Source organism: Lates calcarifer, linkage group LG7_1, assembly GCF_001640805.2.
Source record: "Lates calcarifer isolate ASB-BC8 linkage group LG7_1, TLL_Latcal_v3, whole genome shotgun sequence".
Lineage (NCBI taxonomy): Eukaryota > Metazoa > Chordata > Actinopteri > Centropomidae > Lates > Lates calcarifer.
This window is the reverse complement of record NC_066839.1, coordinates 4,790,088-4,802,459: the sequence shown is the minus strand read 5'-3', so window position 1 is coordinate 4,802,459 and position 12,372 is coordinate 4,790,088. Positions and strand designations below refer to the sequence as shown.

At 38.6% G+C, this 12,372-nt stretch overlaps 1 long non-coding RNA gene across 1 annotated transcript; it reads right to left on the bottom strand.

Annotated features, from left to right (window-relative positions):
• Nucleotides 1-109: 109 nt before the first annotated feature.
• Nucleotides 110-2,513, bottom strand: LOC108891214 (uncharacterized). Its single transcript, XR_001962263.2, has 3 exons — nucleotides 2,475-2,513; nucleotides 2,269-2,350; nucleotides 110-2,177 (listed from the first exon to the last, which is right to left on the bottom strand). It is a non-coding gene; the product is annotated as an uncharacterized LOC108891214 (long non-coding RNA).
• Between the last annotated feature and the right edge of the window lie 9,859 nt (nucleotides 2,514-12,372).

Genomic DNA, 12,372 nt, shown 5'->3' with positions numbered 1-12,372 from the left:
TTTTTTTTTTAAAGTCATCTGTCTCTGGCAGACAGACTCCTCTCAGACTCCAGTTGTTCTACTTTAGTGTAATCATCAGTCATTTGTTTGTCATCTTTCTGCTTTTACAGCTGCACCCTCCTGCCTCTCTCATACATACTGTATCCAGTGATTTCCTCTGCAGCTCTCTTCCCGTCTGGCTGGAAAAGTGTCTCGCTGCGAGAGATCTAGGACTCCTAAAACTAAAGGTCATAATAATAAAAACATTAATGCACAGTTGTGTGCAGCCCAGATCAGCATGTCGTAGACTGCGGACTACAGCAAGCGTAGTGTTGATGAACTGCGTAATAAAAATGTAATCGAGCTGCATCACATCCGCAGCATCAGCCGTATATCAGTCGACTGTGGTCCAACAGATGCAGCGCCACACTGAAGGTTTTTAAAAGCTGTAAGCCAGTTTTGAAGAAATTTCCTTTTGTCGACTCGACTGAGGAAATGTAAAACAATGTGAAGAGGCTGGTGATTCTAAGTCTGTGGTTGTACCAGTGAGGCCACTCGGTCTAGAGCCAACTCTATAATATTTACAGAGGGACACAACCAGTCCCACCTTGAGCAAGCAGTTGGCGACAGTAGCAAGGAAAAATGAACTTTTAAGAGGCAGAAACCTCGAGCAGAACCAGGTAACAGTGTATTTTGTTGCTATCCTTCCAGTGGTCACAAAAATAAACATAATTTTATACCAAAAAGACAAAGTTTGGAAGATATATTTGGAGACTGCTGAGGCCTCATATAAATTTCACCCATATTTTTAAACACATTTTTTGTATTGATATTTGGATGTCCAGCTTGTTCCATATCATCTTCTACTATCATTTACTGTATATCATCAGCTTGTTGCAGCTCTTCATTAAAGCTATGTGATTTAAACTCAAAACTACATTTTCTAAATCTGAGCCTTATATGTTTGATATCTTTGGAAATATTCGTATCTCAATTTAAGATAAAGTTCTGGGGTTTGAACGATGTTTGGCTTCACAGGGATGAGTTTGTGATGATCGACTTCCTGGTGAGTCAGTGAGAGACAAATAAAAACAAGAAAAAGGGGTTTTAAGATACCAAAAAATACATACACACAGGAGTACAAAGAGGAAGAAAACTCAACACATGAACCTGTTGTATGAGTGTGTGAGAGAGGAGTGTCAGAAAGCATGTTTACAATTATATATGTTTCCACAATACAAACCTCCGGTCAAGTAACCTTTTCTCTCTTTTTCCTTCTGCTTCTGGGCCTGATTGTGTGTGTGTGTGTGTGTGTGTGTGTGTGTGTGTGAGTGTGATTAATACCCCAGGAGATGGTGCGACATTTGATTTGGCGGGGCGTGGCTGGGGAAGTGCTTACTCAGCACAAAACGTAAATCCACCTCACCGATAGAGTGAAGGTGGGGGGTGTGATGAAAAACACCACTGACCCTGATGACTGAGCCAAAATGGAAAAGTCTCATGCTAAATGCACAAACGCAAATTCAGGTTAATTTAAGATATGTTGCAGAAAATCACACCACAAAGGGTTACAGAGTGCATTAGGAAAAAATGATCTGTAATTGTGTGCTTGAATACATGTGTTAATTTGCATTATTAAGTTAAAAATGGCCGTTTTTAAAATAAAAATGTTGAATTTAAATCAGATCAAATGTAGTTAAACAATGTTACATGCCTAATTTAATCAACTTTAAATATTCATATCATTGCAACAGAGTTTTAAAGTTCTTGACAATAGAAACAGCTGTTGATAAAAGTGAGTAAATCATGTCCGATGGTTGAAGTGAGATTGTTTTATCAGCTAATAACTCTACTTTGGACATAGGTGTGTATATATTTTATGTTTTTTTTATGCACACAAACATGTATAAACAGATTTGGCTCATGGGACAATCAGCTAAGACAGTGCTAAACTGTGTCACACCATGAGAAGGGTTGTCTTAACTTATTTCCACATACAAGCACAGTCAGGAAAAATATGTCTTTTTCCATTGTTCCATCCAGCCAGGCCAACGCTGCAGCTGTGATAGCGGCGAGGCATCCTGTGCTCCAAACAGGCCAGTTGAAAGTCAGCGGAGAGCCTCCTCCTCGTCCTCAGTCCCTCAGCATCTGCCAGCTGCAGCAGCCTCTTTGTCACTTTGTTTGTGATTTATTCATAGCTGCACCAGGGAGAAAAAGATCAATAGTTTCTGAAAGAAAAATGAGTTAGCGTCAGGGCACTAAGAGGGGAGGAAAAAGAGGGAAGTTCACCATGAGTTCAGGGGGGGATGCGAAAGTTGAGGAGGCCACGGCAGGAATCCGCTGCTCACTTCACTCTTATAGCAGTGCTGGACTACAAACAGCAGAAATTTGAAAATGCAGCATTATCAGCTTTAATTATGACTCCCTGGGAGCAGTAATTTGTCACATTATGTTTCTGTTACACCTTGAAAATTGGCTGTTGGCATCTGACTTACTTTGAAACATCAGTCTGCTTCCTCCTCTGTGAAAACTGCTGGTGGTGACAGGGATTAGAGAGTGGTTTATTTGCATTCTTGGCTTGCTAGCTCGCAAATGTCAGCAAACAGGACAAGCACCTAACGTTAGTGGACTGGAGCTGCTGGCAAACTAACACAACAAGGCACAAAGCTAACGTTTCACTGGCACGAGTAACATTACATTTATACCATGATGGCTGAATGGAAAACAGAAACACAAAAAACAAACCGTTAGCAGTGGTGGATTTGCAGCCATTTTGCCAACTAGGAGATATTGTAGTCGTCAGGAGTTTAGGGTCTAGTCTAGGGTGTTGACATTAATATTTTTTTCCACTCAAGCTCTGTATGACGTGAACGAGGCATAACCCACAAACACAATACTGTGAGCTAACAGCTAACACAGGCAGGGCTAAGCTACCAACTGTCTAATGTTAGCTAACATGGCACAAAGCTAACCTAGCACTGGTGTAGCTAGCTTTTGGAAAATGTGAGCTAATAGGTCACAAAGCAAAGGTACAATACAATGTCTCCTAACAGGACTAGCATGATTAATGATCCAACATGTAAAAATAGTCTTTCCCATCACTACTGATGATTTAAAGCTCTTTTCATAGGAGTTTTAAACATAGACCTGGTGTTGATTTGTTTTTTGTGACGTGTTAGCAATCTGAAGTGCCACCTGACTCCCTAGGCTCTCCGATTTATATTGCATGCATTAAAATGATGGTAATAATCATATTCTGATTCAAATCAGCTATGTGGATAAGAAACATATAAACGGGGACACTGAGTGCCTAAGTCACAGTGCAGACTGCTTATTTGATTTTTTTAGGTGTATTTACGCTCCCAAATTTACACTCTGCTGAGACTGGCAGAACAGCATTTACAACACCATACCCGACTTTACAGCTCACACCATGTGTATATAGATGTGTGCATTTGAACAATAACTGTGTGTGTTAATCTCACATTTGTGCGTACATCCATACATCCTTCCACATGTGTAAGAAAACGTGTGCATGCAAGCATTTTACGCTTGAAAGCGACCAAACACCATATCACATTTATTAAATTTTTTTTCCAGAGTCTGTGCTTTCTTATAAAATCACTCCTAGCCTGTCCCAGTCTGTAGGTAACCATCTGTGGAGCTACAAAGTGTGAAACACAGTGCCTGACAAATATCTGCTCTCAAACATTATTTATTTGCTGCCTTTGTCGAGTCGAGATGCAGAACGTGTAGGTGGTGGAGTGAGTTGAGAGTAAAGTTTCACCTCCTGCAGCAGTTAAACCTTGGTGTAGAGTTCTTGAGCAAAACATTGAATTTCAACCAGCACCAAGAGTGAGGCTTTAGAGGTGACAAGACTCACAAATAACAGTTCTTTATAACTAAATGTTGGACTAAACAGGTTTGTGAATGGAAGTTTTGTGTTTAAATCCCAAGACAGGCTGAGAAATCATGGAGGTGGAATCACTGTATCCATGACCCATCAAGAATTTGTTTCTCTCAGCAATAGTTTTTAATATTTATGTTATGTCTGTGTGTTAATGCCAGACGAATGAGGTGATTAGCTCAGTTTAGCCTAAAAATAGGAAAAGCTAGCTTAGCTCTTTTCAGATTTGAAAAAAACAACAACTTATCAATGCTGTAACTCACATTTTAGTTAGCACAGATTAACAAAGAAGATATGGGTTAAATAGCAATCTGAGAGTAGCCAGTAGGGGGGTTTAACTTTGAGCAGAGCCAGGCTGGCAGGCTAGCTGTTCCCACTTGCTGCCAGTCTTTATGCTAAGCTAAGCTAATCACCTCCGGCTCCAGCTCCATACTTAAAACACAGACATGTGAGTGGTATCAATCTTCTCGTCTAAATCTTAGGCAAGAAAAGTAATATATTTTCCACATTATACTTTTTTTTCAGTGTAGTGTGTAGAAATGGCTGATAAACATAAATCATCATCAGTCACTCAATGGACTGCATTAATATAACACTTTTTGATCCACATGTGCAACACTCTTCATGTCAAGGGCCATTCTGCGTGAAGCACTTTTTATTCTATGATGGAACACTTTAACAACATATTTAAACTACCATCAAAAATGTATAGCTTTTTAGTTCCTAGAATTTAATTATGAAGTGTATACTTGTCAGTTTTGTGTCCCTAAAGTGATAAATGAAGCAGAAAAAACCCATTAAAATAAAAAAGAAGCTTTTCAAAATTCATATTCAGTTCAGTAAGGATGTTAAATAATGTAGATGCAAGAAAATTAAAGAGAGAGAGAGAGTGCAGTTGGTCTTATTAGTGTATAATTTACTAAAAAGTACATCACTTTACATCAAAATCCTCTTCCTGGCTGTGAACTTGCTCTCAGTTTTCCACTGAATCTCCATTTTATACATTTTAGCTTTCTATACTCCTGCTGTGAATTCACTCTCATGGCTGTTTGGAAAATTTACACTCAAAATCTTTCATCTTATTCCTCTGTGGTAGAAAATCCTTACTGTGATTTAATGTCTGCAGCTCCATTCACACTGGATTTCTGCCATGAGCATCTTAGCAATCAAATTACAGCAGAAAGAGAGAGACATCCAGTTCGCCTGGAGCTTTTCTCTACTGAGACTCTTCATTTCAGCAGTGATCAATGTGGCGTAACCGGCAAACTGTCCACACATTCAGTCAAACTATCCCTCCAGGTGAGAAGAGATACATATGAATTAAAGAAAAAGAGGTAAAGACAGGAGGAGCAGGATAATGCATCTTCTCTAAGCTCATTTATAGCTTTTTCGCTTAATGATTTTCTGTATCGATCTTTGATTTTCTGCCTGGTTTGAAATTTTTGGACTTGAAGTACATTTGATGCAGATTTTTGGCTCTGGATTCGGTGAAGTCATGGACCTGTTTAGAAGTAAGCAGAGGGAAAGTAGGAGAGATAGGGAGATGGATAACAGAGACAGCAAAATAAAAGCAGATTCAGTGCTCCTGCTGAGTTTATTAGCAGAGCGCACCTGTTCACCAGCTACAGCAGGTGCCTCTCGCACACAAGGCCAGACTGAGCATAAATGTCTGGATATGTGTGTGTGTCTGCACTGGTCCAATCACTACGACCGTCTGCCAGCAAACACACCCATTTGTCACGACAAACGAGTGACACAGGAAGGAAGGTGGATGGGGCGGCAAACCTCCAGCTACAGCCAAAAAAAAAAAAGAAGAAGAAGGAGGAGAAGGAGGAGAGAAGAAGAAAAACAACAACACGGTGTACTTTATTACCTGGAAATGGGAAATGAGTTTTGTCAACAAATGGCCCATCTATTTCCCCTCACATCAATGGACTCATGGCACTTGATTTATCTTCTCTGTATTGGAAGCAACGGAGTGGAAAGGGGAGAGAGAGAGCAGTAAGGTGGGGAGGATGGGCTCCAGCTGCCTTTAAGTCTGGATAAAAAAAAAAAGAATAAACAGCTCAAATGTTTCACCGACTTAAGTTAAAGGTGGAAAATTTCAAATTATGGCATCTTAACCACTCCAAACAAGTCAAATAATAGACGCAATGTAGCAGAGAGTGGAAACTTTCCATATCTAAACTGTATTTTCATAGCACACACAACTTTTTTTTTCTCCTCTGTGTTCAGTTGGTATTTGAGTTATTGTGAATTGTCAGTGTGGTAAAAGACGAAGATGCAGGAGTATCACTAACACAGGAGAACAGTTCATTTGTTATGTTTGCACCTGCCTCTGCACGAATGTGCATGTGCTTCTATTTTTGTGTTCTTATGGAACAACAGATCCTAGAACAATACATTTTTAGGCAAAAGATTGCGTCAGAATGATGACCCTGTCTCTCCGGCTGAGCAGCGAGAATAAGGTTTTTATTCCACTTTGAAAATGAGAATTATTCATCACAAATATTTGGAATTGGTTCATTGAGATAAACAATATTTTTTCCAGTTAGTTCCATCGCAGAAAAAGAAGAAGGTGCAACAAGATGATGGAAGTAAAGGAGGAGTCTTTTTACTTTGGATTGCTAAAGATACCTGAATGTAGCATGAAGTTCAAGTTCGTAGGTGAACAGAACTTACTCACCATAAATCTTAGGTGAACTATATTTTCTTGTAACATCCTGCAAAGTTTGGTGGAAGAGAGAGCAGTGAGGTATTACAGCGGGGAAATGAAGAAGAGGAAGCCAATTACAGTGAGTTTTAGTTAAATGAGAGTTGGAGCGGCTGAGGGTGGAGATGTATGTTTGTACTCGTTTCAACTCCACACCTCCTCTGGCTCTGCAGAGAGTCATTGCTTTGCTCCACTCATTGATCAGTGTGTTTTCTCCTTTTCTTATTTTAATTACATTTGTATGAATTTCACCAAAAGAAGCTAAAGCTGTGATGCGTGTATTCACATAAATAAATGCAGAGTTTTTCTTCATGTGATATCAGTGACAAACAGTAAAGCCACCTGGTTTTCTCTCATGGTTTATGAAACTGGGGTCCAAGCTGTATTGAAACCAAACCAAATTAAATGAGCTTTATGTGACAGTTTAATTGGGTCTTATTATCTCAGGCTTGGCAGTAGTGAAAAGTACAGATCCTGAAGTATTTTTACTTTGCTTGATATTTCACTATATTTCAGTGTAAAATATTTTACTTTTTGCTTCATTACATTTGTTTGATTTACTTTCTCAGTGCACTTGATTTAGTTACCAGAATGCATGACTTTTACTTACTTCTGCCAACGCTGTCTGGCCATTATTTCTATCTGTAATGATAACTTTGGAATTTATATTGCAGGGATGTTGGAAAGTGGCTGAAAATAAGTCAGAAAGGCAAGAAAAGCAAGCAGTCAGACAGTCATGCAAGTTTTAAATAAACCTCCAGGCCAAGAAAATTTAAATTAAGATGATCAGTAAATTTATGAATCCAACAGTAACATTTTTGGTCTGCTCTGTTTATAGCTGACCTCCAAATCTTGCCTTGTTTATCATGTTTCATTGCTACTCTGATGATGAGTGATGTGTAGAAAATATGACCAAAACTATAAATATATGACACACGTACAGAATCAACACTTTCCTATAAGAATAATTAAAACAAACCTTTAAAATGTTTTAAATTGCCATGCTCTTCATTAAAAAATAAAGAATCAGCTATAACAGATGAGCAAGCGTTTCAGTATTTACACACAAAACATCTCACAGCTAAATCAAAAATATAAAAACTACATTTAAAAAATGAAAGCATGTATACAGAGTGCAAAACAGAAGATGTGAAGACACGAATTAAATAATATATTTAAAATTTAAATACATGCGTACTTTATATGAAATATATGTAGAGTGGCTGTTGTATCATGTTACTCAAGATAATCACATATTACAGTCAACATCAATGTCATGATGCATGCTTTCCTGAATGCCTGCTTGCTCCTCAAATGGATTACCTTCTAAATTATCCCTCTTCACAGACTCACTTGAGAATGTATGAGAACGTCATTCATTTGGCCTCACATAAATATTTCACTCTGGTTAGTCACTGAGGCATAGCTCCGGCTATAAATCAAAACTCGTGTGTGTGTGCGTTTGCACCGCACATATGTATTGCGAGTGTGTTTGTGAGCAGGCTTTTAAAACAGAATATTAAAACATTAAAGTTGACAGGATGACAGAGTGTACTGCGCTGGGTGTTGTGGATAATTGAAATGCCAAAACCTCAAGATGGCCGCTTCATTTAAACTTGAATTTACAGCTTCCATCACAAGCCATTAATGCTGAAAATATTTTATGAGGAAGCTGTGAGGGAATTTATTTATTTTCTGAGCGAATATTCTCTGGTTAAACCAATCATCTGGAGGTTGACAGAAACAAGGTCTCGCTGCCTTTAGACACACGAACATAGAAAAAAAAAGGCATCAATGGACAATATGAATTCATTTCACCTGCATCATTATGGTCACTAATTCTGCATTTTAGAAAATGGTCATGACAAAAATCCAGGTAAGGCTGTGTTTCAGTAGAGTGCACTGAGCTTATATTGTGTATAATTATGAATATATATAGGAGTTAATTAGCTGATTTTCAATAAAGCATGTGACCAAAAGTGTAAGGACGCCCAGATGTGATCTCATTTCACTAACATCAGTGTTAATCTGTTGATGTCTCCACTCGTTTGAGAAGGATTCACTCCCATTCTGCCTCCCAGTTCTGCCTCCAAAATCATGGAGGGGTTCAGAGTCGTCAACCAGGACGACTGGAGAACGATCGAGGAGGCCATCTGCTTCTGTAACGAGCTGTAGAAGCAGGTAGGAGGAGGCAAGCAAAGTAAAGAGACTTCTTACAAATTCATGAAGATGGTGAAGTCCAAAAGTAACATAAATCCAGAAACACACATAAAAGACTCTGACAGCAGAACAGACGAGATACAGGACTATATATACAAAGGGGAACTAATTGCAAATGAAGCACAGGTGGGACTGAAAAAAGGAGGGAAACAGACAAAGACAGGAAGTAAAGTGCAAAAGACACACCAGGCCAGCAACTACAAAATAAAACAGGAAATAACAAAAACACACAATAGGAAGAAATAACAAAATAACACAAGAACTTAAAGTCACAAGAAACAGAAGAGAAATAATTTTCAACTCAAACAAAGAATCCAAAGTCACTGTCATTAAAAACCGTTATGATCTCTACCTCACACACAAGCACCAGTTATCACGCAGCCAAAGTTCTACACGTCAGACTGAGCCATCTCCATGAAAACTGAGCAAACTGGAGCCACTGATGAGGAGAATGAGATGTAGTTAAAAGTCTAGAGCTGAGGCTTTCCCTCTCTGTCAAATCTTTACGCTAAGCTACATAAACTAGTAGATTATTTTGTGTCACAAAGGTGTTGGATGAGGATTTGATCCAGGTTCTGTCTGGATTTCCCGAGCTTGTCCACACCAATCTGTGAATACTGTTTCTTTATGGACCTGGCTTTGTGCAATTGTTATTATAAAGCTGGAAGCACAATAAATGTCTCAATGTAATTGAGCTGTAACATCTCCCTCGGACTGAAACTTAGGAAGGAAACTGTGACCACAGAAGTTTGTGATCAGGGAATCCACATAGGACATATAATATAATATGAGGGAACACATTTTGTCAGAGTCTTGATCCTTTATCTGTTTTTCTGTGTGTGTCCCTGACACAAAACAGGGACACATTCACAGAATAGTGTCTTTAAATCCAGAAGAAGAATTGAATTCTTTTTCAGATGCATGGTGATTCACACACTCTCTGTTTGTGTTTGTGAAGAAAGAAAACGGGAAGCAAACAGACAGAAATAATCACAGAGACAAAGCAAAAGACACATAAAAGGAAAAGTAATGTGACAGAGGACAGCAGAGACATACAGAGAGCGCTCATGTTCGTTCCTGAACAATATCCAACTGCACATTTTATTTCATTTTTCTCTGGGAGCACAACAGACCTGCTCTTATCTGTTATATGAGTTATATCATCTCCACAGAGCACTGAGTAAAAAAAAAGAGGATGGTGGAATGAATCCCTACAGGGGGAAGTCGCCTCTTCAGTCTATTACATGTCATCTTGTCCCAGTGGTCAAATAGCATTCCCCTTTATTTGAAAGAACATACTAAGAATTTCAATTTGAGATAAGCTGCGAGCAGGTTGGTGCTTTTTTAGAAGGAGTAGAGCAGCCAGCAGGACTTAAAGATGATATTATATCATGTCAGTCCAGATTACAGCTGAAGATCTGTGTCGCCAGGAAACTTTGGCTTTAGTAAGAAACTGAAGAGCAGTTTTCGAAGCTTTTTCTTAAAAAAACAGTGGTGCACAAACTTTTTTGTTGTTCTAAAAATTCATTTTACTACACTGATGAAACAAATAACCTTGACAATAAATATATATTGTCAAATATATAAACTAAAATAAATATTATTGTATTTTTAATTTCTTAGAAAAAAGGCAGCAGTTTAAGGTAATGTTGCTGTGGCGATTTATACAAATACACAATAAATAAAGATGAACTATACTCAGTGTATTTTTTGCATGTTGTTCAAAGGTAGAATTACCATTATAGTTTTTTAAAACAAACACATATCAGACTTTGTACATGTGGATTCTTGTCTACTATAGCTTATTTTAGATGTTTGAAAACATAAAATTAAATATATGTGATGTAAATCTAAAACACACAATAAAAAAAGGGAAACTAAGAAATTTTGCAGGACCCTGTTTTAGCACAACTGCACCTACACACAGGAAATAAAGGGCTAAACAGTGCCGGCCAGTGTTTCCCTCTGAGCTGTAAAACTCTCACCAAACTTCTAGATGTGATACGGTCTCCATGACAACATCCCATCCCTCCCCCGATGAGCTGTGGTGACATTATAAACATCCTCTGACATTTCACAGTTTGGGCGAAAGGTCACGAGTCCCGGGCTAAAGAAGAGGAAGTGGAAGAGGAGAGGCAGGAGAAGGAGGTCAGAGAGGATTCCTCCCTCTCTTCATCCTGAGTCCTGGAGGCTCTCTTTTATCGACTGACCCTAATATGTTTGTTACTTCTTCTATATGCACCTCCTCTGTGCCTGCGCACACACACACACACACACACACACACACTCAGTCAGTGAGTGGTGGTGACATGAAAAATCAATTTGCACTGCTGATGCATTCGGGTGCTGCAGAGCGATACATTGACCTCACAGCTCTCTGTGAGGCTGAAACCAACTGATGTAAAGTTAAGCTATGAAGAAAGCAAAGATGTTGTCTGTCATGACCCATGTAGAGACAGGTGTATTATTATTGGTGTATAAGTGGAGGGCTAAATAAAGTTTCCCTTGTCCTAAATCATGTGCACTCCTCTGCCTTTTGTGTACATCCTTTCTTTTAAAGGCTTTTAAACTTGGATTAAAACAGACTACAGATCACTCACTCACACTCATCCTTCATTTTGATCTCAACTACACACATGTATGATTTTGTGACTGCAAATACATGACTGATTGTAAATATAAACACTCGCCAAAGTACTAAAAACCACCTGGCTACAACATGGCCACATTTAGCCATGATGACACACAAGGTGAAAACAACCCCAGCTACTGTGTAGCAGCAGGGCATGAACAAATATCACTTTGCACAAATTACCCACAAAAAACGTATTTTCTCACATACTAATATTAGATGTCTCATCTTAGTAAGTGCACCTGTATCCCAGCGCCTACTGAGAATTTTAATCCATCAATACATGATTTTCTTTCTCATGCTGACTCACAATTTGCAGATTTATCTGAATGCTAAACATTATTATAAACAGCCCTGGACAACATTATTGAGAGTGAGAGATTCACATCATCTGTGACAACATATATTTGGTTTATCTCTCTGGTGGTGTTAAAGCCATGCAGATATAATTTTACCTGCAGTGGCCAAAACACCAAAAAACACTTTAACATTTGTAAAAGTTATTGATCGTAACAGACATCTCAGTGACAGATAATCAACAAAGTGTCTGGGCTGAGTGGGGAAATAGTTTTTAATTATTTTATTCTATTTTTGTTTAATTGAATTGACTGTTTAATTTGGCACAGATGATTGTTGAGGAGGAGGAGGAGCTGTAAATATTAAAATGAAATGATTTCAAAAGAATTTAATGCCTTATCCAGTGCGTTTTGTTATCTTTGCCATCAGCATTGTTCACTTACTTTGTATGACAGTTCATTTTGTCGTCCCCTTGTTACAGCTCTCACTGCTAGAATGAAGTGTTGCTTTGCTGCTGTCTCCAGAGTGTTGGTCTGTGTGACAGGGTGTAATTATGTTGTCGTTTTCTCTCTGTCTGTCTGTATCCATTCACTTTGGAGAAGTAATGGCCATCAATGCAAAGTG